Source organism: Magnolia sinica, chromosome 10, assembly GCF_029962835.1.
Source record: "Magnolia sinica isolate HGM2019 chromosome 10, MsV1, whole genome shotgun sequence".
In the NCBI taxonomy this organism is placed as follows: domain Eukaryota; kingdom Viridiplantae; phylum Streptophyta; class Magnoliopsida; order Magnoliales; family Magnoliaceae; genus Magnolia; species Magnolia sinica.
Genome location: NC_080582.1, coordinates 13,432,335 through 13,459,594, shown reverse-complemented (window position 1 = coordinate 13,459,594; position 27,260 = coordinate 13,432,335). Strand labels below are relative to the sequence as shown.

At 40.5% G+C, this 27,260-nt stretch overlaps 1 long non-coding RNA gene across 1 annotated transcript; it reads right to left on the bottom strand.

Moving 5' to 3' along the window:
* On the bottom strand, window positions 1-25,534 carry LOC131258024 (uncharacterized). Its single transcript, XR_009177774.1, has 3 exons — window positions 25,464-25,534; window positions 7,683-7,799; window positions 1-612 (listed from the first exon to the last, which is right to left on the bottom strand). It is a non-coding gene; the product is annotated as an uncharacterized LOC131258024 (long non-coding RNA).
* Between the last annotated feature and the right edge of the window lie 1,726 nt (window positions 25,535-27,260).

Sequence of the window (27,260 nt, the reverse complement as noted above, 5' to 3'; positions counted from 1 at the left end):
CCTCATGGCCCAAAGAAGAAAGTACATTAGGATGGTGTCTGTGCCAGCTTGTTTGATGCACATGAGCAGGTTCTGGCATCACCGTCTCTTCGACAATCATTTTGAGCACACGCCGGAACCTGGATGAGGGACAAGATTGAAATTCATTGAGAAAAATAAAAATTTAACAAAATTCAATTTGTTTCCAGGCAAAAGGAAGCAATAATTCTATCAGGTGTACTGAAACAAAGGGGAGCGGAATTCAGAGTGGGTAGCCCTTGTTGGGGACATGTTACAGAGAGACTGCAGGTGGAGGTCCCAAGGGCCTTGTACGATGTTTGGACATGGCAGTGGAAATGACGCTGGTGGTAGTGACATTTCATAACAGGGACATTACCATAAGAAGTAAAAGGAAAAGAACACCTGAAAAGGCCTCTCCACTAATAGTCAGCATACTGTTCTTAACTTTTGATGAGAGCATCAGAACCTGGCCCCGGCTTGCTGAGTGACTGGGTCAGCTGGGCTGACTGTTTCCGCATCTTCTTTTCTTAACTTCTCTTGAAATTCAAGTTTCCATCATGATACACTGGACCAGTGTATACAGGAGAAGAGAACATGCAGTAGCTCCATCGACTGACATAATGTCCAGAGATGGGTTTTTAGTTGTTTACAAAATGTCATGGGAAATGTAGAGAAAATCTTATACATTTTCAACACCTGACAATAAGCATTATGATCCAGAAACATCTCTACCGTGTAACAGAAATTTCCAGGGGCAAAACATTGGATGTGTTCAGTCATTCAAAACGATTAAATCATGTAATATTAAAGTAAATGAGAAGGGCTTTTAATCAGCTTAAAGGGCTTTTAGGCCCTGTTTCGGATTCAGGAAATGAGAATGTGAATTCGGTAAATCCATGAACTTGTCAAAAGCATGGATTTTCGTTGGATTTGGAATTGAAAAATTCCAAACTCCACTGTTTGGGAATCAAACTACAAATCCAGGGATTTGGGGAGCATTTATTGTAAGTGGGAGTGCATTTATTGCAAAGTAGTTACGTTTTTTGTTCTTATAAGAGTTCCTCATTTTGAGGATTTGCTGAGTCTTGGGTATTTTGTGGATTTGGATTTGCCCAAAATTCATGGATTCACGGAAATGTTGATTTGGAAAATCCAAGAATTTGGCCAAATCCCCAACAAAAAACAAATTGGGGAGACGTGAAATCCATGGATTTAACAAAGGGATTCCTCAAATCCCTCACTCCTAACAAGGGAGATTTGGAATTGATGGATTTGGCAAATCCTCAACAGAAAACAAACAGGAAATATCGAAATCCATTGATTTCACAAGTCCCTTCCCCAAATCCCTCACCCCAAACAGCCTCTTACGTAATTTGGGATAAAGCTATGTCTAAGACCTTTCTCCACCAAAAGAGATTTTTTTAAAAGTTTCTACAACTCTTTAGGATAAAGCTATGTCTAAGACCTTTCTCCACCAAAAGAGACCTACTTTTTTTTTTTTTTTTTAGACAACTCCCCCCTCTCCTACCACTTGCTCTCTCTCCACGTGGAATGCACATGCCAGTTTTACTAGCGAATCTAATGCTCCTAGGAAAACACCAATGGTGCATGCATTTGTGCACTACAAAGGATGAGGTAATCCTAAAATATGGCTGGTGCACGATTGGAACAGCTCACCAACTGGTCCATCATAAAGGTTGCAACTCTCTCTCTCTCTCTCTCTCTCTCTCTCTCTCTCTCTGGTCGACCGACCTCCCTCCCTCTCTCTCTCTGGTCGATGGGCTTTTGAGTTTCTAGATTTTGCGCAGCCCTAGACCCTACAAGAAATAGACAACACACAACCTCCATCATTTAGCGGTTCCAAATGATCTTCTGCCGCATGTCTACGTCAACAAAGGATTGTCTTAAGCGACATACTCACAAGCTTACGATTTTGGGAAAACATCGAACTTATTATATATTGCTTTGAAATACAATCATGTTAATATGGTGATTTTGGATAGAAGTATGAATATGATATGGTATGATAGGTTATGAAAGATTTGTTTGCATCTAATTCCTTGAGATACTTTGGGTATTTTTCAGACTTCTGAGACTTGCAATTAGATTCAACACCCTTACGATTATACAATTCAAAGTGATCTCGACAACATTTTCAAACAACGTTGAAAAATGCTGTTGTAAAATAGAAATGGAAATTCAGTTGAAATCCTGTTACACTGGACAAGATTGGTACAAACCAAGAATACATAGAAATAGTAACTCATATTAGATCAACCACTACTCATTCTCATACATTTTTCCAAATCTGTCTGATGCTTTAATCCTGGTAGTTTGATGCAAAACCCTCTGTCGGTCTTTCATTAGCATGTTGTCTTCTTCTTGCCTAGTTTTTCTTGTTTCTTGAACTTGCTTGTTTGTCTTTCAGAGTGCTGAGCTCTCTCCCTTGTGTTCTTCTTCTTTAAGTGGTCAACTCTCTAACTCTTACTGATTGTTGTTCTCCCTCCATCTAATAAGGCAGGTAGTTCCTATAGTTATTGCATTGCACTCATTGTCCATTCCGTTCTCTCTCTTCTCTTTGCTTATAAAACAGGGTTAACGTAGTAAGAGTACAACCAGTAAGTGCATTGCTAAGATTAGAAAAGACCAGAATAGTGGCCAGCAAAAAAAACTAAAGCCCATCATTGCATGTTCAAAAAGTGGAACACAGGTCTCACCCACCTTATCCCTATCACATTCAAACTCCTCAATCCCATTCCCTCAGTAACTTATCCAAGAGAATCCCTAGAGAGAAAATAGAGAGAGGTGTAATGAGAAAATTCATTGTCCATTAGGCCACCTCTAAATGATCTAAACTGTTGATCATGTCCAAGGAACATCCTAACCTTAGAATCAAAGAGGTGATCAAATCCTTTTTGCTCCCGTAGTAGTAAGGTGGACCGTTGGTGAAGGCCGTCCATCTTCAGTTTTGTACCAGGGTCCCTAAGATCATGTAGATACCATCAGATCCTATGGGCCACCCATCTGGGCCTTTCAAAGTGGTAAGCCACTGTGCTACTCAATCCCTTCCAAGGTATTAAAAAACAGTTACGTAACAGCGGCAACAGCTATGATGTAACGGCCAATATGAGCTTAAAAAATGGCCTGTAATGGCCATAACAGCCATCAAGGGCCTGTAACGGGCCAATATGAGCTTGTAACAGACTGATACAGGGCCGATACATCTATTCCTTTAAAAACATTTTCAACCATTGCAGGGCTGTTATCACCCATATTATAGAGGTCATACAGCTGACTGTTACCATTACCAAATACCTTGAGAGATGATCTACTCTGAGATAATCTTCATTCACCTCATGTTAATTCAGATTCTTGGATGTTTGTTTTCCTTATTTTCTTCTGCACAGGAGCGAAGATACACTACTGCTTTGGATGGTATCTGGCACTTTGGAAAGAAAGAGCCCAAAGAAACAAAGATAGTAACCAGTATTTTTTCTGTACCCCATGCTGAAGATCTGCTTCTTTTTCCCTGAAAGGTTATGAAAAAGGCTCAGAATTAAAAACAAAACTACAACCAAGACAAAAATGACCACGCAAACCGCCGTCTCTGCCTCCTGCTCACAGAGGTATCACATGTTAGGAATTACCATAGAGTGCTTTTGCAAGTTATCGATCATCAAGACTTTCTTTCTGCCCACCAAACACGAGAAGACCACAACTTTGGGAGCAATATCATAATGCCAGAAATGGAAGGCGTAATTCTCCCCACCACCCCAAGCGGAAGAGCAAATTATCTTGAAGAAGGAAGCAAGTGAAAACTTCCCTGAACTATGGCATTTCCAAACCATTTCATCTTTACCACCAGGAGGAGACATAAATCAAAGCCTCTCCAAAAGGGACGAGCTCTTCAAATTCCAAGTCGGACAAGCCTCTTCTACAAGGGGGAGACCAGCATATACTTCCACCCAAACCCGAGAAACTTTCCACCACCTTAACATCTACTGATGGCGCTAGCTGAGCTAGGTGAGGGTAGATTTGAGAGAAGGGGATGTCACCTCACCACTAATCCGCCCAAAATCTGACCCTAGAACCATCGCCTATAGAGAATGAGATTCCCTTTTTGAATTCTGCCAATAAAGCCATAATCGACTTACAAGTATAAGAAGCTTTGTAAAGTGAACTCCTTAGCTTCCCATCCTCTCTAGCTAATCCCATACTTGGATGGAATGACTTCCCTCCAAAGAAAGCCTTCCTCCGTGGCGAATCTCCATAACCACTTTGCAACCAAAGCACGATTCATATTGAGAAGATCTCACAGCCCAGCCCCGCCTTCTTCAATAGGTTTGCAAACATCTTTCCAACTCAAAAGGTGGAATTTGAAACCTTCATGGCAGCCTTTCCAAAAGAAATCCCTTCTTAGCTTCTCCAATTTGATTCTAACCAAGCTTGGGCGTTTGAATAAAGACATGAAATAAAGCGGCATATTGGAGAAAGCTGCTTTAATAAGAGTTAACCTCCCTCCCCACAAAAGGTAACGGCTCTTCCAAGAGGCCAATTTTCTTACTATCCTCTCCACCACCTTATCCCAAAGGTGAGCAGGAGGTTTACCAATACATAAAGGGAGCCCCGAGAAAGAATAAGGAAAAGATCCCACCTTGCATCCTATAATCGAAGCCAACGAGGAGACCTCATTATGGGCTAAGTGGATGCCCAAGACCTCACTCTTTTCCATGTTCACTTTCAGCCCAGAAACCGCCTCAAAACAGACGATGATCTTACACCAATTGTCCAACATGAAAGGATCAGCTTCACAAAAAATGGTGTCGTCCGCATATTGAAGGTATGATAGGGGCTTCCCAACTTTCAACACTTGAAACCCACGAAAGAGATCTGAATCTTGACCTCTTGCTAGCATACGACTAAAAGCTTCTGCCACCACCCTAGAGGATTTAAAGAACCCTTTCGGACTTCAATTAATAAGCACCGAGAAAATCACGGAACTAACACAAATGTGGACCCATTTTCTCCATTTGTCGTCACACCCCATCCTTGCTAATACATAATCAAGAAAGTCACATTCCATGTGGTCATACGCCTTCTCAATGTCCAACTTGAAAACTATACATGGCTTTCTATCCTTATATCTGGCATCCAAACACTCATGTGCTATCAACGCACAATCTAAGATTTGCCGACCTCCCAAAAACGCTCCTTGATTATTAGAGATGATATCACCAATAATTTCCCGGAAATGTAAGGCCAAGATTTTCACTATAATTTTGTGAGGGCTGCCTATTATATTGATAGGGTGGAAATCTTTTATATTCTCAACTCCCTCAATTTAAAGAATAATAGCAACAAAAGACACACTGTAAGCTAGATCAAGGCGACTCAAAATTAAAAAAAAAAATTCTTCTTTAATGAGGCTCATCACATCTTGCCTTAAAATATTCCAAAAAACTTTGAAGAAAGCCATTAGTTTTGTTTCTCTTCTTTACCTTTATACTTAATCATTGCCATTTCCTATTACTTTAAATTGCGTTTGGTTGCACCAAATATCATGAAATTTGTTAAATTTCATTATTAATTGATCTAATTTGGCGCAACCAAACACAACCTTGATTAAAAATCTAGTAGTGTGTACGTTACACACTATAACGCTATGCTACACACTATTCACTATTTAAAACGTTGGTTAAAAACATACTTGTTGATGAAGACATCACATCATGTATACCTTTGCGTACGTATCAAATAAGGAGGTGGGTTGTACCAATTTCTCTGTGGCTAGGCGAGTATCTATATTGAAGACCCCATGTGCATGTGTGAGCATCTGGAAGACCCCACACCAGGAAGATGCACATGGGTTGCTTTAGGGAATGATTTGGACAGTTGGATTTGAGGGACATGATGATCGGGTAGTTGGATCGCATGGATTACATGATCGGTTTGTTGAACATGAACCATTCTCGTCATCATAGAACACGTTTATGTTTTAGGATTTAGTTTATGATTGATTTATGCTTTAGGACACCTTATGTGTGGTTTAATTTGATTTTTCATTAAGCTAGGGTTATTTTGTAATTTTGAAAAGTCTTGAGACTATAGAGGGGGGGGGGGGGGGGGGTTTTTTAATTAACAAAAAAAAAAGGAGAACTCTCTTGTTTTCTCTCCCTAATCTTCATGTGATGTAAGGATATCTTCCATGTGACTTAAAAGGAAGATTGGTACGAAGCCTATCTTCATCACGGAAGTGCGAGGCTTCCTTCTATTCCCATATTTATATCTTTTCGTCAACAATTGAGATATTTCTTCAAGTTTCCTCTTTTCTTCTTCCTCCTTTCTCCAAAATTCATCAACAACCTTCTGATTCTTCCCCTTTACACCTTTCTCGACAAGCCGAACCATAAACAATAAAAAACCCAACCCTACCTAGCCCACACATGTAACCGTACAGCCACACATGTGAATCCATAGGGCTAGCTGTACGGTCCCACCCATTGTCCCTTTGGCCTTCCACTACCCTTACAACAAAACGCCTTCCTACCTATAAAGCCTAACCCTAACCTTAAAATTCTCAAATCTCTCAATTTCCCCAAATTCCCAAACCCTAGATCTTCAAATCCTTCAATTCACCTAAAATTCCTAGCTTCACCCACCCCCAAATCTAGTAAACCCTAGATAGTATTAGACATTTCTCTTTAAAATAGGCCTAACCCTATGCTATTGGGATGTTTCTACATCCATTAGATCCTATTTTCTTATGTTTAATGGTCTTGCAGGATGATGCTTGGCAACATAGACTTAAACTATACATGATTTCCTTCTAAAATCGTGATATTTGTGATGATGGTAGCAAGGTTTATAGTTTTCATTAATTAATTTAAATTTGTTAATTGATCTCTCACATTATTTGAGTTCATGCATTGGTCCTACATCACTCACACTGTCACACACATACTAAATCTCATTGTATTAAAGCATTCTTTTGCATAATTTTATTTTATGATATGAAGTTCGAGATGAATTTGGAAAATTACAAAAAAAGAGGACTTAAATATGTACAAGCTTAAAATTCTAAGTCACGAAGAAGAAAGCTATGGTTTTTTAGGGGCACAGAGATGAAAAATCTGATTTCTGATGTGTGGATTATGAAGTGACCGGATTTCAAACCTGCCAATGCAGGAGCTGATGCTCATTTTACACAACCCAAGGAGGATGTAGAAGAGGATAAAATGATAACTCCAAAGAACTATTTATTGAACAAACAGTTGAGGAATCTATCTCCAATAAGAAAGCTTTGGATGTTACCCAGGAGTGCCAGATCAATTAAAGAAAGTCACAAGCAGACTCCTCGGGAGCTGTTTGGTAGATGCCTAAAGATGAGTTCATGTAATTTTAATTAATTGTAATTATGTATTGGAGATGATATTCCCTTTTGGTAAGGATTAAAAATAATCATGATAACCAACAATCATGATCTCTAATACACAATTATGATTAAGTAAACAAGAGATGAACTCATTTTTAGGCATCTACAAAATAGGCCCTAAACGTTTGAAGAAACCTTGAAATCTCTTTATGGCAAAAACCAAGCAAGATCTTTTCAAGTTGATGGAGATTGTAGGCAAATACAAGGGCATATAGTCGTTAAAAGATAAAAAGATGGTAAAGGAACACACAAATCTGACAGTCTGACCATTGAATTTTTATCACTGATGGATTAGATGTAGATCCAACCAAAGGATCTCAACGCTCAACACTAGATCTCAAGTCCCATAACACATCTAATAATCTTCCTGTAAAATGTACCAAAAAAATAGCAGTGCTGTAATCCAAATCAATCCAGTAATCATGAACTATATCATGGAAAAAATAGCAGAACTCATAAAAAAAGGGTTCAGAACCCTAAACAGGGTCATGCCATCTCTAGTCAAATGGTCTATTTGCTTCAAAAGAAAATCTAATCACGCCTTTCTTTCTCTTGGAAAGAACTTAACATATAAAAGAATCATACAGATATACTAAATCTAGACCATTGAATAAATCCAATCCTAGAGCACTACATAGATCTAACATAGACCAATCCACTCGTCCGATCATTGATCCATTTTACTGAATAATCTTTGCTTTTGCACAAGAAGCACAACCTCCAAGTTTTATCATGATTTTACCATTTTCACCCTTACACATCCCTATCTGATCTAATGGCTTCTTGTCATATCTATCGGCTGCAGGGCGTCTCTAATGCAATTGCATGGAGTCCAAAACAGACCCACCCACTGTTCCTCGTATCATTTTTTCATCATGATGAACTCATATCTGAATTGCATCAGCCCCAGTTGGAAAGAACTTTTTTTTTTTTTTTGTTAGACATTGAGTTTGTTCTCCTTTTTCAGTGCTAACAGTTTTAGGTAGCTGCAATCTGATTTCCATCGTACACTACTGAGAGACACCAGAAATCTTCTTTTTTTTTAATGCTTCATTCCATGTGGGATGTAGCACTGTTTGCATCCTCTGTTCCTGAAAGCATGTGTTCTCTGTTTTGTGCAATCACAGGACTTCGATCGTAGTACCACAGTCAACCAGAGTAGAAGATAAGACATTTTATTGGCATGCAGTTACACCACAACTATCTCGATACTTGTTCCCAGTTTAAAACGAGACTGGGTACTGATGGGACGCCTTAATCTCCTTCCTATTCTGAAACCACCTAGCTTTCTAAGAATATAAAGCAGTTCACTCTTTATTTTCAAATTTTCCACCATCTACCTTAAATGAGATTTTTAAACTTCCACTGCAATGATCTCAAATCACACATCTTTCCTCCAAAGGTACAAGTAGTATTAAGAAGAACATTCTGTTTCCAATCTTCTTTCTCCACAAGTTGGCAGCCAAAGTCGCTTCGACAGATCAACATCAGTGCCACCTCATCACCATCTTATGTGTAAACTCTAAACTTCTTTTGCTCCACCAAGTTCATCACCCTCTCTTCCAATTCTCCTCTCCCTTCTGTCTTGTTTGACAAGAGGTACACTTGTCCAAAAATTCCACTTCAGGCTCTTGATGCAGGACATGGAAAATTAAATATGATATGCAAGATTGCAGGCTTAGATCACACCAATTCAGAAACAATCACACAAATTCCACATCCCACATGAAAATCCAAACATTCAATTAAAGGGGAATCTATGCGGGTCCAAGCCGACACAGGCTAGGACTGGACCAATAAAATTATAAACCAAACAATGTCAAAGGGAAATAAAATCAACTACTCATGCATAAAAATCAGTCCCTAATCCAAGGGATTCCCTAATTTCAATTCAAGGAACCCTAAGGTAATAAAAAGGGGCAAATCAATTAGGGATCATGTAATATAGGGTTAGGATTCATTAAAAAATGACTATGAGAGGATAAAGAGGATAAAAACCTGAGCCAAAAGATGATCCCGCGTGTGGACAACAACAATGACCCATACGCACGTGCGTGTGATTCCGGCCGCACGTGTGTGGGCTCTACTATTCAGAAAAATGCCACCTTCGCCCTGGTCGGCCAGGATGAACTCCAAAACCCCCAAATCTCAGCTCGATCCGATGTACGGTTTGTGCGTGGTGCTCCGCCTAAGTTTTAGCCCTCCTGTAGGGCTAGATTCTGAAATTCTGTTGTAGAGAGAAAAACGCATTGAGCTTGTACCTTTTCGCACTGGTTTGATGCACTGAAAAAAAAGATGATGGAAGATGGGGGTGAATTGGGATTGATGTGGCTTCGCGCCACCGTAGTTAGCCCTTCGAAAAGGAGGGCTTCGCACCCACTTTTGAATTCTTCCACAACTCACGAAGAGAGCAGAAAAATAAAGCAGGAATTTTTTTATTAACTTCAATGAATGAAAAGAACTACAAGGGGTGCCTATTTATAGGGAGAACCCTATACCCAAAAACTCGCATCATGTGCGACACCTATTACTTAGCGATTAAGTAAACTAAAATAAAAATTAAATGAGGAAATCTAAAGCGTTCACGATGTTCTAAATAATAACAATAAGCAAAACCTAAAATATAAAACCAATCCGACGAGTGGGCCACGATCATGAGATCCCATGATGGGCTTTTCTTGACTATTGGGCTACTTTTCTGAACCAAAACTTGTCTTCTAGTTAGGAGGCCCTTCCTGGACGTCGTCATCCACCAAGTTCATCACCCTCTCTTCCAATTCTCCTCTCCCTTCTCTGTCTTGTTTGACAAGAGGTACACTTGTCCAAAAATTCCACTTCAGGCTCTTGAACAGTTTGGGTCTGTAGTTTCATTTTGACACATCTCAGTTGTGAGAGAACAGACAGCTTCTCAATAACCTCCTCACATTTCTGCATCCCCCATAGCTAGGTTCATCAGATCCGGAACAGAAAAAGACCTCCATCCGTGAACTTGCTAAAAGAACTGAAGACAACCAAACCTTTTTTCTTCGGCCACTCAGCGAACTTCACCAAGAGTAAAGATCATAGCCATTGACAACTTAAGGAGAATGAACTTATACTAGAAGAAGATCACATTTGAACTAACATATAAAGGACTACATAATCCCTTCATAAGCATGACATAAGTTACAAATTACGAATAATGACAAATAAAATTATTTATTGAAATGCAATTATTAATAATCCATCCCTCTATACCTGTGTATGGTTCATTTGCTGATTGTTGAAACAGTGAAGAGAAACGAAGGAATATATTCCATAGTTTTTACTTCATACCTTATTTTGATCAATTCATTTGTCTCGAGTTTTTCGTGCAAACTACTTACGTGTTGAACAAAGAAATAGTGCCCATTTTCAGGAGTCCATGAAACTTTGATCAAAACGCCATTTCCAGGTTACTGGATACTAACAGGTCACAATTAGCACATGGAAATTAAAACTAATCACCTATCCCACCAGACCATTCTTCATCCCAACATATAACATCAATGCAAGCTCCAACCAGAGTGAAATACTCAGCAGCAACTTAAGGTGAGACAGAACATATGCAGAACAAAGACAGCCATATAATAGTACTAGGGTCCTTACTCATGCCTCGGTGGTAGACTCACAAGAGTTTCAACACAAGGTCATGGGTTTGAGTACCCATTGTGGTGAAATTACACTGTGGTGTGTGGGTGGGTGGGTGGGTGTGTGTGTGTGTGGGGGGAGGGGGGGGTGCTGTACAAGCTATAATGCCATTGATACAAGACCGATACAGCCATACGTGCCGAGAATTGATTCTTTTTCTTTACAAATTGTCTTACTTTTTCCCGTTATTCTTTTGTTTTTTTTTTTTTTTTTAAATTTCAAAAATACTGGAAGCTAAGAAAGTCATTTTAGACTAGATGTAGGCCTATTTTGGGGATAAAAAATAAAAAAGGATTTTAGTGGATAAGAAAAATTGGAAAAAGGGTAAACCATCACCTCATTTCTGTTTTCATCTTCTCTTTATGATATAAAGGACCTTAATCCACGAAATCAAACTTGATTTGAGTTCAATTGGGGCCTGTTTGGTTCACTTTTAGCAGGTCAAGAAAAGAAAAGGATTCATCATGATCACCATCAAACTCAAGAAAAGAAAAAGATTCATCACCATCGCCGTCATCGTTGTCATCATCTAAGGATTCATGATGAAAGTCTGACATCGATTGTTGACCAACCGCTACCCACCTTTGATAGGGGCTTGGGGCCGAAATAAGAGCTTAGAATTCCATAGGCGCTATGTAATAGACTATTATACAGGTTTATTACAATCAATGTAGCACTTGATTTCTTGAAATCTCCCATTTTCTTCATATTTTTACACTAATGTTTTTGCCTAAAAATTTTGACCGATACAGTCCGATGGGGGCTGATACAGATTCAATACACCCATATTGTATTGGTTTTCAACCAGGCCAATACACCCAACGGTAACATTATTTAGAACCATGCCCGCATGTGGTGCACGTGTGACACCAAGATGTGATGAGGCCATACCCAAAATCACATTGGTCCAATGATCCTACTCTAATTGAAGGACTCTTATCGAAGAATGGTTGGATACACCATTATATACATATCCAAAACACAAGGAAAAAAAAAAATCCTCATCATAACTGTCAAACACAAGAAAAGAAAAAGATTCATCATCGTCATCTAAGGATTCATGATGAAAGTTGTGGCGAAAGTTTGACGTCGATCGTTGACCAAACGCAGCCCTCCTTCATCTGGGCTAGGGACTGGGAATAAGAGCACAAAACTCCCACAAGCACTATGTAATAGACTACAACATAGGTTGATTACAACCAATGAGGCATTTGATTTCTTGAATTTCTCTCTTCTTCCATTTTCTTGAAAATTTTACACTTTTTTCTTTAAAAAAAATAAAAATAAAAATAAAATAAAATAAAATTGACCAATACAGTTTGATAGCAGCCGATACAGTTATAATAAGCCATATTGTATAAATTTTCAATTGGGCCAATACACCCTCTAGTAAAGTTATTTAGAACACACCCACATGTGGTGCACATGTGAAACTAAGACATTTTCTGATGGGCCATACCAATGATCCCACTACCAATTAAAGGACTCTTGAGAATTACGAATTGGCAATTAGAAATATGTCCAATGAAGTTGAGATAGCCATGATTCAGGAAACCAAAAGGGAAGTGGTTCAAAAAGTTGGGTCTTGGAAGAGGGGGGAGAGAAGGGATGGAGAATTTCAATAACATTCAATTCGCTCAAGAGAAGTTTGGAGGTTCTCAAATCACAACTAGTATGAGGGGTTTATCAACTTAATTCGATCAGTGGGATCTCATTGATCTTCTGCATAAGGGGGCTAGGTTTGCCTAGTCAAACAAACAAGTCCCACTTGTGATGTGTTGGTTGATCGTTTCCTAATAATGGGAATTGGAGTTCCAAAGGTGGGGGTTGATTTTCCGGGCTTTGTGGGTTTAGTGGAGGAATGGTGGTCCTCTTGATCTCTAGTACTGTGGATTATCACAAATGTCTGAAATTGAAGATGCTCAAGGAGAAGCTAAAAGTTTGGAATTCGAGTGTTGGGAATGTCTTGATTTTTTTTAAGTGTGCTTCCGTCAATGAGGTTGAAAATTTAAAGGGAGGTGGAATTAGTGTGTTTATTTGATGATAGGCTTCTCTACAAAGAATCCAATTTTTAGGAGCTAAGTATGATTCTTAGAAGGAAAGAAGCCCATTGTCATCAATTATCAAGGGATACATGATTGAAAGAAGGTGATAAGAACTCTGCCTATTTCCACAGAGTTGCAAGCGCTAGATGGAGAGCAAATTGTATCATTGTAGCAAATAACGGTTCCCAGATGTTGTTCGACAAAGGGGAGATCTGCTCCCTGTTTGTCAACTCTTTCTATTCGAGTTTTTTAGAGGAGTTTGTGGAGAGGCCAATTTTGAAGGGATTTACTTTGATAATATTTCCCTTCAAGAGGCAACAAGCCTAGAAGTAGTATTTTCAGTGGAAGTGATCAAGGCGACTAGCTTTAATACTCTTGGTGGCCACAACCCTAGAAGTGGTATTTTCAGTGGAAGCAGACTTTTTTTTTCTTCTTCTTCTTTTTTCTTTTTCTTTTCTTTTTCAAAAGGAAACAAAAATTTTATTCAAGAAAGCACCGAGAAGACATAAAAGCTACAACCCAAAAATCCTTTAAAAGGGTGCAATACAATATTTCAACCCATCTATACAAGAGGCCCATTCTACAACACTTAACATTGCCTGACTAAGGATTCGTTCCCTGGGGTTGCTTTCATTTCGGAAGCACCTCCCATTCCTTAATCGCCCAAAGACCTAGCAACAAGCATAATCTCCAAAAATCCCTAGATTGCTTCTGAAGTCCCACCCCATGCCAAGCCATGAATAGACCTCCCACAGAGCTTGCCATCACCTAAGCCATGTCGAAACTCCTAAGGAAGCCACATCCGTTGTAGATGACAAGTAAAAACTAAATAAAGAATGCAATTTTGACAACCTATCAAGTGCCTTAGTCTAATTGTAAGCTCCATTTGTTTGAATCCTATGTAAAATAGACACGCCAATCATGAGCATGCCGCGAAAGAACTTGTTTAAGAGCTGACGAAATTGCAAAGACCTTGGAATTGAAAATGATTTTTCCAACACCCTCTTCCTTGAAGGCAAGACTTTTGAGTGCATACTTCATCAATATCACACATAATGCGCAAATTGGCAATGAATAAATAGATGATTGACTAACTCGGCATGTGACATACATATAAGGCATACATTAGGAATCACCATTGACTGCTTTTAAAGGTTGTCCATGATTAGGATTCTTTCCCTTCCAACCAACCACCCAAAAGGCCGCTACTTTCAGGGAAGCTACATAAGACCACACATGCCTCGTCACCCTGTGCCCACTTCCCCTCTTATGTGATTGAAGAGAATAATATGACTATATGGAAAAGCTACTTGACTTGTCCAACCACCAAATCATTATGTCCTGCTCCCCTCTCACTAGGTAGGCAACACAACCGTATGCGATCGAAGAGTGGCACAAGCTCCTCCACCTCTTCATCAAGAAGGAATCTACGACAAGGGGACTACAACACTCGATCTCCACTATAAGACAAGCACCTAACCACCTTAATATTACCTCCCATGAATAGATGGGCAATTCGCGGGATGCTTGTAAGGAACACTCATTGATCCACACATCTTCTCAAAAATGGTTTTTTTTCTCTATTGCCAAGGGAGTAGTCAACACCTTCGAAGAAATTACGCTTTACATTCCAAATTGTTAATGCGCTATACAACAAGTTTAGTATTCCACCCACCATCCAGGCATCTATACTTGTCCGCCATTATTCCCTCCATAATGTGCCCTCCTCCGTTCCAAATCCCCACAACCACTTCCCCAATAACATGAGATTCATCACCTCCAAATCCCTTATACTAGCTCATCCATCTTCGAATAGTTTGCACACCTCTACCTTAAGAGATGAAACTTTTTTCTCTTCCAAACCTACCATAAGAAGTCCTGCCTCGACTTTTCCAATCTAACCAACACCACTGTCAGACATTTAAGCAACAACATGAAGTAGACTGGAAAGTTCGATAGGGCTGCATTGGTTAAGGTAATGTAACAACTACGATAGAGATATCGGCTCTTCCACCTTACTTTCTTTCAAACCTGTCCATGACTCTATCCCAGAGGTTTTATGTTAGCTTCCGAATACAAAAAGGCACGCCGAAGTAAGTGGAAGGAAAGGATCATGCCATGCTCCTAAAACACCGACCATTTGATCAACCTCCATCTTAGACATATGAACACCTTGCATCTCGCTTTTAGCTTATATTAACTTTCAGCCTCGAAACCACTTCAAAACACCTAAGAATCATACTTAGCTTATCCACCTTGCTGACCTCGATGTCACAAAACAGAATCATGTCATCAACAAACTAGAGAGATTGAGGAGCTTGATCTTCCAACTCTAAACCCTCCAAAAAGACCAACCTCCCGTCCACAATCCAATATTCTGCTCAATGCTTCAATCAACACCATAAAAAGAAGTGGAGATGATGATCTCCTTGTCCGATGCCTCTTGAACTCCGAAAGTAGCCTTTAGGGGACCCATTAATCAAAATTGAAAACTTGGTTGAACTCACTTCCTCATCCACTCCCTCCATTTTGTACCACATCCAATCCAACCAAGCATGTAATATAAAATGTCCCAATCGACATGATCATGGCCTTCTCAATATCTAGCTTACATACGATACCTTATGCCCCATCCGTGTACCTCGAATCCATGTGATCATGAGCTATTAGTGCACTATCTAGGATTCGCTGCCCTATAACAAAAGCTCTTTGATTTTTAGATATGACGCTTACTAGAATTGTCATGAACCTTGAGGCTAAAACTTTGGCAAGAATCTTCTACAGTCGTCCAATATGACTTATGGGTCTGAAGTCCTTTAGGCTTTCTGCACTTGTCACCTTAGGAACGATGGCTAAGCATGTTCCGAGATTTGCCAATAGCCACCCTCCTTTAAAAAATTCCGCCATAAAAGTTCACCACATCTCCTTTCACAACTTCTCAAAATACCTGGAAAAAAACAAGGGGGACCCATCCAGACCCAGAGTTTTATCCCTCCCTATAGAGAACACAATTGCCTTCACTTCGTCTTCCGAAAAAGGTCTCTTAAGAGACTCGACCTCTTCCTTTGATAAATTGTTAAAAGTTAATTTATTTAGCTTTAATCCCCTCCATCCTTGTGACCCCATCGACTCTCTATAAAAGCGAACCACAACTTCACAAACCTTGACTTTCTCCTCTACTCTTCTACCCTCCATAAAAATGTTACTTATCTTGTTGCACCTGGCCCTAGCACACACAATATTATGGAAGAATCTTCTGTTTTTATCACCCTCCTTTAGCTACATAGCCCTCGATCGTTGCCTCTATTTGATCTCTTCTTCCTTAAGGTGGACTAAGTAATTTTGCGCGAGCGTCTTACAAAGGGTTTTCTGCTCCTCCAACAGATCTGAACCTTCCACCTGTGTTAAGAGCTTGGATGTTATTTGAAATATTTTCGGTTCCAAGCTCCCTCTTCTCCAACACTTCCCTCTTCAAAACTTTTAACTTTTTTATTTCAGGAGTTAACTTTTGGCACAACTTGAATCTTGCATAGCCTTCCACCTTGAAGGTCCCGCATCGTTCTTTTTTTACCTTGGAGAATCCCTCCACCTATAGCCATATTAGCTCGAATCTGAAAGGCTTCAGGCCCCAATTCTCTCCTTTATCTTCAAACAAGATATGGCAATAAAATGAAACAAGCTTCGGTACCCACGTTAAGATACTAGCGAAAACCATTCCACCCAATCAGTCGAGACTAAGAGTTTGTCGATACTTGACATTACCACTCGATCTCTAACCATTCAACCACATGTACTTCCCACCTCCCATCACAAGGTTGATTTGTGCATTCCAGTCCACCCACTCAACAAAGACTGATGCAGACATTAGTGGTGCACCCTTTAGAGTGTACCAGAGGAGGAGGCATTGCTGACAAAGTATCGAAGCGGATGAGTTGATGTGGATAGACGTCGGATCCATCAGACCCATTTTCTAATATGCTACAAGTGCAGGAGCAGCATGACCACGGGTCCATGGGGCAGATTTCACATCATGTCGCACGGGTGTTTTAATTTTAGGCTTTTTTTTTAAATTCTTTTCCTTGTTTTCAGGGGCTTTAATGCACCTTTTGTTTTTTCCATGACTTACATATACACGGTGAGAAACCCCATTTTATTAGTGAATGAATAAGAATTCGTATACTTTCTTCCTCTTTAACAAAAGATATTAGGGTTTCAGGATTAGCCCTTGAGTGTTAAGGATTCCACCCTGATTTCAGATTTTCATTCTTTATAGATCTTCGAGGTGCAGGAAAAGGTACGAATCAACCGTCTTCTTTTCTTTGATGCCCTAAAATTCGTACTCTCTTTCATATCGAACCCATCTCTTCTTCATCTCTTTCATTCCTCTCTAGATATCCCCTTTTGATTTGAACGGAAAAGAGGGATGGCTAATCAGGAGAATCGGATCCAAACTTGATTGTGGACTGGCTTATGCTAGATCTGAGATATCGTCATATCCCTAGGTCCTCCCTTTTTTACTATTTACATGATTTATGCTAATGGGCATAATCTTGACGCAATGATTTCATCTCTGTGTTGAGATTTGCTTAATCCATTTTATTGAAAACAGTTAGTTGATAATATTATTATTTAAATCTCTTCAACCTGATTATACATACATATAGGGTTAGGCCATCACATGTCATGCATCAAAAACCCTCATGCTACGGGTAATTCTACTTTCGGTAGAGTTCTCAAATGTAAATCTGTTGACATTGAAGTCACCACCCCCACGCTAGGGGTAGGCAACCTTGGTGTGAGTTGCGCTTAGTTCAGCCTGCAATTCATTTGTTTTTGCCACTACATTTGAGCCATAAATTGTTGGAAATCAACCCAAATTTGCCTAGGCCATCATGATACCTGTAGCAACCCCTGTCACATCTATAGCCACCCAATCCTTGGATTTCACATCCCATAAAGAGTTCAGCAATCTCATGTCGAAACTCTGAATTTAGTTTCCTAAAGGTCATAACCTGGGCCTTAATTCTTCTGCACACATCCCCAATCTATACCCTCTTCTCCTTACTCCCCAACCCCCTCATGTTCTAGCTTAAAATCCTCATTTACGCACTAACTTTCCCCTCCTTCCTTCCCTCCCCTCCCCCTCTCTGTGGCCTTTGAGAGATCGAAATGTCTTCCTATGGGAGACGAAGTGTTGCTTCTATCTACCACGGGCCTCCATTGACTAAAGCTGCTCATAGTAGTCTTCTTCATTGTCCCCAAAAGTAACTTTGATTTGACTCCTAACATGATTCAGGGCTTCTCTGATCCAATGCTTGCCTCTTACCACCTCAATGTGGCTAGATAGCCTGCTTTTAGACTCTTCCATTGGCCTTGTCCTTCCCTCAAAAGAACTCACCTCTCCCCCTTCCGCAACTGTCACCTCAAGTGAAACAATCTCCATCACTTCCTTTTGCCTGCCTAGAAAGTGCCTTACCCTTTAGTCTTCCATCTCCAATTCGTCAAGCACTACCACCAGGGTATGTGCCACCTCATCTACAAGCTCGCTAACCTTGCAATGCCTATTCAGTTCTGCCTTCCTCGCTTCCAATAGAAAAAGTTTGAGAGTCGTTGTTGCCTTGATCAAGAGAGAAGACTTCAATCCGCAGTTTACAAGCTTTGGAAAAAAGGCTCAGTCCCTTGAGCAACTACTAAAGGAGTCATACCACGTGTGGCACCGATAACTATAAGTAGCCATCACACATACCCCCTTGCACATGTGTGGGAGAAGTGTGTGTGCTAGGTTGACTATCCCCCTTGCACATGTTCTCACCACCTCTTTGAAATCTCCATAGGTTGATCTCTCCCAATGGCATGTGTCCTTCGGCCCACCATGCATTGACTTCAGACGAAAGCATGTGTCCTCCAAACCTAACACTGCTTGCTTCAAGCCAAGCCAAGCCTCGCAACAGCACGTGTCTCCCAACCACCAGTTCGAGCCATGAACCATCTTTTCAAACCCAGCCTCATCCCCGAAGCCACAAGTCCGGGCGCCACTTGTCCTACCCTTGTCGCCTCTCTCGTCAGCTAAGACGTCGTCTTCTCCCGCCCTTCCATGCAACAAACCACATGTTAGTATTACATCTTCTCCTATTGGGTGGACAATTTCCCTCTTTCGTTCTTCCAAAAATGTTGGTTCGTGGTTAAAAGGATGTTATGGAGGCCATCACAGAGTTCTTTTCTCAAGCTCCATTTTGCAAGCAGCTTAGTGTGTCCTTTATATCTCTAGTTTCTAAAAGAGGGGGCTGAGTACATGACAAACTACAGACCTATTAGTCTTATCAATAGCGTATACCAGAGCCTATCTAGGGTCCTCGCCTCCCATCTAAAGAAGGTAATTTTAGCTATCTCTTGCAACCAGATTGCTTTTATTCAAAGGAGATGCTTGCCTGAGAGTCCATTTGTTGCAAACGAGGTTGTTCACAAGTACAAGAAATCTATGCAGCTGGGTTTATCCTTGAAGTGGATCTTGAGAAGCCTTATGACTATGCCAATTGGAGATTCTTTTTTCATTTGCTTTCACAATGAGGTTTTGGGCAGTGATGGACCAAGTGGTGTTAAAATGTGCATTTCCTATGTGGTTCCCTCTGCAAATTAATGGGACTCTTAGAGGCTTCTTCAATTGGGAAAGAGGGTTAAGGCAGGGTGATCCCTTCTCTCCCCTTCTCTTCTCTTTTTTTGCAAATGATATTTCCAAGATGCTGGACACGGAGTATTACATGTTGGCATGATTGGGGGTATGGGCTTCAAAAACCCAACAATTAGCAACTCACTTGTTCAGGATACAAATGCTACAGCGTTGTTTGGAGATTGTTTGGAGAGGGATACCTGTAACTTTAGAGACATACTTATCATATTAGAAGCCATGTCAGATTTGCTGGTTAACATGAACAAAAGTAGCATCACTGGAATCAATATGGAGAGTAGTCTGGTTGCTTCAATTCCTTAGGTCTTGCAGTGTTGTGGATTTACCATTGAAACTCATGGGAATTCCAATGGTGAATGGTAGAGTGAGTGATGAAGTTTGGGTGGAGGTTATCAAAAAAACTTTGGAAGAGGCAATTTGGAATGCCAAGTATCTATCCTTTGGCAGTGGAATTCCAATGGTGAATGGTAGAGTGAGTGATGAAGTTTGGGTGGAGCTTATCAAAAAAACTTTGGAAGAGGCAATTTGGAATGCCAAGTATCTATCCTTTGGCGGTGGAATTGTTTTGATCAAAGCGGTGTTAGCCTCTATTCACGAATTCTTGCTCTGGGTGTTGCTGCACCATGAAGATTGTAGGGATCATTGAATCTATCCAAAAGCAGTTCCTTTGGTATGACTAGCAGAACTCCCAGATGTTCCATTTAGTGCAATGGCAGCAGGTGTGCAAGTCATTGACTAGTGGGGGCTGGCATCAGAGATGCTTGCTTGTCCAACATTGCCTTGCAGGCCAAGTGGGCCTGACACCTAGGTAATGGGGTTCCATTGCTTATCATGTTTCTTCTTGAGGCCAAGTATAGGCTTGCTGGCTAGGATATAAAAGCAGGAAGGGGTAGATCAGGGTCTTTCTGTGGCGCAGTTGGCAAGTTCTTTCTGCTCTAATCTCATGTGGTTCCATGTTGGAGGTGGCTCTAACATTCAGTTTTGAGAAGACACCTAGCTGCTCCGTAGCCCAGTGTTTTGAATGGACAGGGGGAGTAGTTGTATGGTGCCTTGTCTTTGACAGAGACCACAAAGATGAGGAGATTCTAGGGTTGGCCTAAATGCTGCAACTGCTCTCCTGTGTTTACGTCCTAGTAATCAACAAAGATTATATAATCTGGTATCCTAGTGCTAATGGGTCATTCTCAGTAAAGCCAATGGTTCATTATCTCTTTGGTGGTAGTAGACTGGAAGGCCCTAGTTTGGGCAAATATTTGGTCCGCTCTGGTCCTAGAGAAGATCAAGGGATTTGTGTGGACAGCTTGTTTGAACATGATATTGATGGAAGATCACTCAAAATCTAGGGGCTGCTTGCTACCGAGTAGATGAATGCAACCTATATTGAGCTTTGGACAAAATGGTGGACCATCTCTTGGTGCATTGCACTTTTTCCTGGGAGGTTTTGGTCAGCTGCCCTCCCTAGGTTTGATATCTTGTTGGTGTTCCCAAAACATGTCAGGGAAGTCATTGCTAACTGGTGCTCAAGGGCTTGGGACCCAATAGCTCCTTGTGGCAGATAGTGGGTCACAGGACTTTATGGGCCCTATGGCTAGAACGGAATCAGCGGATCTTCTAGGGTAATCAAGCTTCGCCCAGTTATGTTTCAAAGATCTTTGCTTTTCTTAGCGAGGGGGCTAAGGTTGTCCCCGTTTCTGTTGACTTCCATGCTGTGCTGCACTGCAAATGGAGGGAGGTTTGGATGTCTAGATCGCATCCAGTTAGTCTCGGGATAGATGGTTACCACCTTCCTTACTTGCAATGCAATTTTGAAGGCTGCTCTTTGGGCAACCCTAACCTTGCAAGTATTAGGGGGCTGGTGCAGAATAGTAGTGGGGAGACACTTGTTAGATTCTTGGGTCCCATTGGTTTAGACTTGGATTTGTGGATATTTCAGCCATGTGGAAAATGGTCAAAGTCATGGACAATTTAAATCTGAGCCCGGCAATTATTGAAGGCAACTCAAAGAATGTCATCTCTTGGATTTCAGGAGGCAACTACCCTTGGAGATCTACGAACATGATCGAGGACAATCTTGACTTGAGAACCCAGCATCATCTTCTATTGGCTCATGTGACTAGGAATTCTGAACAGCTAGGCGGATCTTCTTGCCAAAAACAGTCTTTAGTATTGGACATGGTTCGAGAAGATCCATGGGCCGGTGTCCTTTAAAGGGAACTTGTGCGTTGGTTTTGTGGCTTTTGTTAGTGCTCCATTGCAGGCTGTGACACTGCATTTCATTTCGAGTCCATAGTTGGCTCCTTAATTTCTTTTCCCCTTATCAATTAAATTGGTTATTCATTATAGAGAGAGGTAGAGAGAAAGAGAGAGAGAGAGAGAGAGAGTCTATGACTCTACATTCAATGGGCAAAAGTTCTTTTAATAAGAGGCTAGAATTGAATTAATCAACAATGGAAAAGGATGGCAGCGTAATGGGCATCAATAAAAGGGGAACTGCTGAAACGTCCCCCTTTTCAACAATTGCAGGAAGTGTCCTGAATTTCCCATTTCATTCAAACATTGGTAGAAATGACCAAACTACCATTGATAACACTTTAGAAGGGTGCACTCACTCCACAATGGTTGAAGTATAGTCAATCACCAAGGTTTCCAGGCCAATTGGAAAAGATCAAGCTGGTCTGTCTGATTTTTCAATGTCAAGAAGTTCCAACATTTCCCCCCGTGAGGAACAATATGATGCAGGACAACTAACCACTTGCTCTAAAAGCTCGAGAACTGATAGAGCATGGTAAATTAATCCCTTTATCTCATAGCCCAGGCCCCACATCCCATGGGTTAGGACCTCTAAAAGCTCGAGAACTGATAGAGCATGGCAAATTAATCCATTTATCTCATAGCTCAGGTCCCACATCCCATGGGTTAGGACCTCAGCTGAACCTCCTTCGTGGGCCCCACTTCACATAGGTTCCTGATGAGGACATCACGTCACATACAACCTTACATACGTATCAGAGGAGGATGTGGGCTGCGCCGATTTCCCTGTGGCTAGGCGAGTACCCGTGATTGTGCTAAAGACCTCATGTGCATGTGCAAGCATCTGGAAGACCCTACACTGGTAAGATGCACATGGGCTACTTTATGGAGTGACCCAGACCGTTGGATCGGAGGGACGCGACGATCAGACCATTAGATCGCATGGATCACATGATCGGGCCATTGATCGTTGATTGTTCACATCAGTTTTAGACTTTATCATATTTTAGGATTTAGTTTTTTATTATTTTATATTTGGACACATTATGATTGTTTTAGTTAATTTTATTTAGACTGGGGCTAGTCTCGTTAAAGTTCACAAGACAGAGATTTTTATAATTTTTGAAACTTCTTAGATCTATAAAAAGAGTAGGACATGCAACCTCTTCCTCATTGAATTTCGTAATATATATATATATATATAAAGAAGAGAAAAGCTCTTGCTTTCTTCTCCCATCTTCATGCGATTTGAAGATACTTCCATGCGATCCCTACACCGTCTTCTTCTTTTTCTTCCCCATCCAAGTATTTCCTTCAAATTCTTAATTCTCTCATCTTAAATCTTTGTCTTCTCCCAAACTCAACTTTCTCATATCCATCCGCAATCCAAATCCTAACCCTAAACCTAAAATTCTCCATTTTCCTACTTTCTCAAATTACCCAAACCCTAATTTTTACCCTAGGTTGTATTAGGTTTCCTATTTCGAAATAGACTATACCTTATGCTAATTGGATGTCCCTACATCCATTAGATCCCAGTTTCTTTTTATTTAATGATCTTGTGTTATAACGTTGGTAGCTTAGGTCAGGATTATGCATGATTTTCTTTTGATTTCATGATATTCGTGATGAATATACCGACGGTTGTGTTTTTTTGTTAAATATCTTAATTCGGTTATTTGATCTCACATGTTACTTAGTTCATGCATTAGTCCTGCATCAGTTCCACTTCACACGAGACACCCACCTCACACAGGTGGGGCTCGCCTCACACGGGCCGCCTATCCTAAGTGTGCCCCTGCATCCCACAGACCACCCCACTCCAGCCACTTGAGCCCAGTGTGAAAATACCCCTACATTAATCACCCCCGGTGAGAAGTCTTAAACGTGAGACCTCCCGCTCCGATACCACTTTGATGCAGGATAACTAATCACTTGTTCTAAAAGCTCAAACTGATAAAGCATGGCAAATTAATCCATTTATCTCATATCCCAAGCCCCATCCCATGGGTTAGGACCTCGGCCAAACCCCCTCGTGGACCCCACTTCAAATGGGTTCCGCTTCACATGGGCCGCCCACTCCAAGTATGTTTCTACATCCCACAAGCCACCCCACTCAAGCACATGTGAAAATGCCCCTGCACTACAATACCAAAGCTAGATTTAGGTATATGCCTGCCCCAATTTACTAAATTGGGGCAACTCATCCTCAATACACATAGAATGCATGTATGCCAATCCAGACTGTGGAAATTGTCATCTCCTAGCGAATAAAGCAAGCCCAAAAACTACATTCAGACAACCTTAACCATATGAGTTCACCTGTTGAATTTGGATGGCTGACCTCTTACTGTCCATTTGAAGTACATCAATTGAATGGTTAGAAACATCCAATTACAATTGGAACCCATGATTGCGACAGTCCAGATTGATATGCATGCCTGCTGTGTCTACTAGATGAGTTGCCACAATTTAATATTGTTCATAATGCACATAGCAGTCCGGCGTATGGTGGTTGATACGGAATACTGATGAACACTTCCATCATACACATGGCATACATGTACAACAATCAGACTGCCCATAGGGACCCCATTCAGATGGGGCATGGTGCAAAGATTAAATTGACCCAATGATCCAACCAACTCGATTGGGATCCATCAAACAGAAGATTGAAAATGCTCCAAGCAAAATCAAACCATTCAGATTGTTCAATAAATCTGATTTCCAGGCCACCCATCCACATTGGGGCCCACAATTTTGGCAGCCTCAACAGACCAACAACAAAGCAACCCCTAAATCTATCCCCTAAAGGCTTCCAGATTCCGCCAATGCAATGTAAACAATATTCCTCAGATGCTAAAAACCAAACAACATACAAATCAGCGGAAGAATTACAAGAGTTTCAGTGGTGTCATTTCAGGAACATTTCCTGGATACCAAAAACCACTTCATATTCCTCAAAATTCAACCCCACCTCACGTAAACCGACACATGCCACGATATCTTAATGGAATGGCCAGCATAAACAAACAAATCTCTTATTGTAAAGTGGTTAGAATCCTACAAAGATGGAATTTTCTATCTTCCCAGTCGACCCAAAACTACTATAAGAAATAGGGATGGATACCGCGCAAGCAATGATCTTTCATTACACTAGATATTATGTTTCGTCAACGCCTGCAATTTAATTTCTCAATGATTTGCAATGAAAGAGAATGTGCGTGTGGGTGTATGTTTGGTGAAATTCAGAGATTTAAAAGCCCTAGAATCTTGAAGAATTACATGAGATGAAATGAAAGGATGATGGGATTTAACAAGAAAAAAGAAGAAGAAGAAGAAAATGAATTAAAATCGAAAAGGACATTTCAAGGAATCGTACATGAAATGCAGATGAGAGTTGAAGCTGGACATATCACCCTTTGAATGTGGAGAGAGAGAGAGAGAGAGAGAATTGTTCTGTAGCTGTATACAGTAGTTCTGTACGGTAGAGGGAACAGAAGGTTTTCACCCGAAAATGATATTTTACGTTCGTCGCGATGAAGGATTTTCGGTTCGCAGCGAGTCAAGCCACGATGGAAGCGGATTGGCTGGTGTACCTCACATCAGCTATATAGTCGCACCAGCTATACAGCTGCTATAGTGACGTTAGCAAGTTCCGTGGGTCCCATCATGAGGTATGTGTTATATCTAAATCTTCCATCCATTTGACAAGCTCGTATTAAAGCTTGAGATGAAAAATAAGACATATCTAACTATCAAGTGGATCACACTGAAAAAAGCGGTGGGGGATTGAATGTCCACCATTGAAATCCTTTTTGGAGTCACGGAAGTTTTGGATCAATATTAAATTTGTAAATTTGTTTTTCCTATTCATGCAGGCATATGTGACCTTATAAACAGCTTAGATAGAAAATAGACATTATGGTAGGCCCTACGAATTATTTAATAGTGGAAATCACTATCTCCACTGCTATTTGTGGCATGGTCAACGTGCTCTTTTGATATGATTCATTGTTTAGATAGTGTTCTAAAATAATTTCTAAAAATAGATAAACTATGTAGATATAATAACTACATTATTATGGGGGCCATGTAACTTTGATCTCCTTTTAAGCGTAACTCGGAGCTCGAGGAGCGTCGGTGCTCATCACAACATATGCAGATTGTGTACTACCCCGCCTGTCCCTATCTCCGAACGTGCAGGTTTGTAGGCGGGCCTATCATGATATATCTATACATTCAAGCTATCAATCACTTTTCTCATATTATTTTAAGGCATCAAAATAAAAATGAGACAGATCAAGCAATAAGTGGACCACACCAAATAATAAGCTTGGCTGCATTAAAATGCAAAAAGCTTTAAATGTCAGTTGCATTAAATGTAACAGTTACACCGAATGATAAGCTTGGTTGCATTAAAATGCAAAAAGATTTAAATGTCAGTTGCATTAAATGTAAGAGTTACCTGTGGTGTGGTCCATTTGATCGTTGGATCTGCCTCATTTTTATTTGGATGCCTTAAAATAATATAAGAAAAGTAATAGACAGCTTAGATGTATAAATACATACCTGCTCACAAACCTGCCCGTTCGGAGCTAGGGACGTGCAGGGTTCTAATGCAGTCCGCGTCCACCTGTACAACTGGTGTGGGAAACCAGCCAATCCACTTCCTGCTGCGGTACGATGGGGCGGACGCGGATTTCCTGCGAAAGGCAGTGGATTGCACACCAGCTGTATACCTGCTGCAGGTATATGTCATGTGGAGGCCAGCACTGACGCAGTGACGCTCCTCGAGCTCCAAGTTCTACAGACAGTTCAAGAGAGACCAAAGTTAAATGGCCTACATTGATGTATTTATTATATTTATATCATTAATATATTTTTAGAGATCATTTTACAGCATTATCCAAAAAATGAATCATATCCAAAAATCACCTTGACCACGCCACAAATAGAAGTGGAGATACTGATTTTCACCGTTAAAAACTTTGTAGGGCCAACCATAATGTTTATTTTCCATCCAATCTGTTTCTAAGTTCAAAAATACTTGAATTAAGAGGAAAAATAAATTTCATAATGATCCAAAACTTCTATTACCCCAAAAAGACTTTCAATGGTAGACGTTCAATCCTCCACTACTTTTGCAGTGTGGTACACTTGATAGTTAAATCTATCT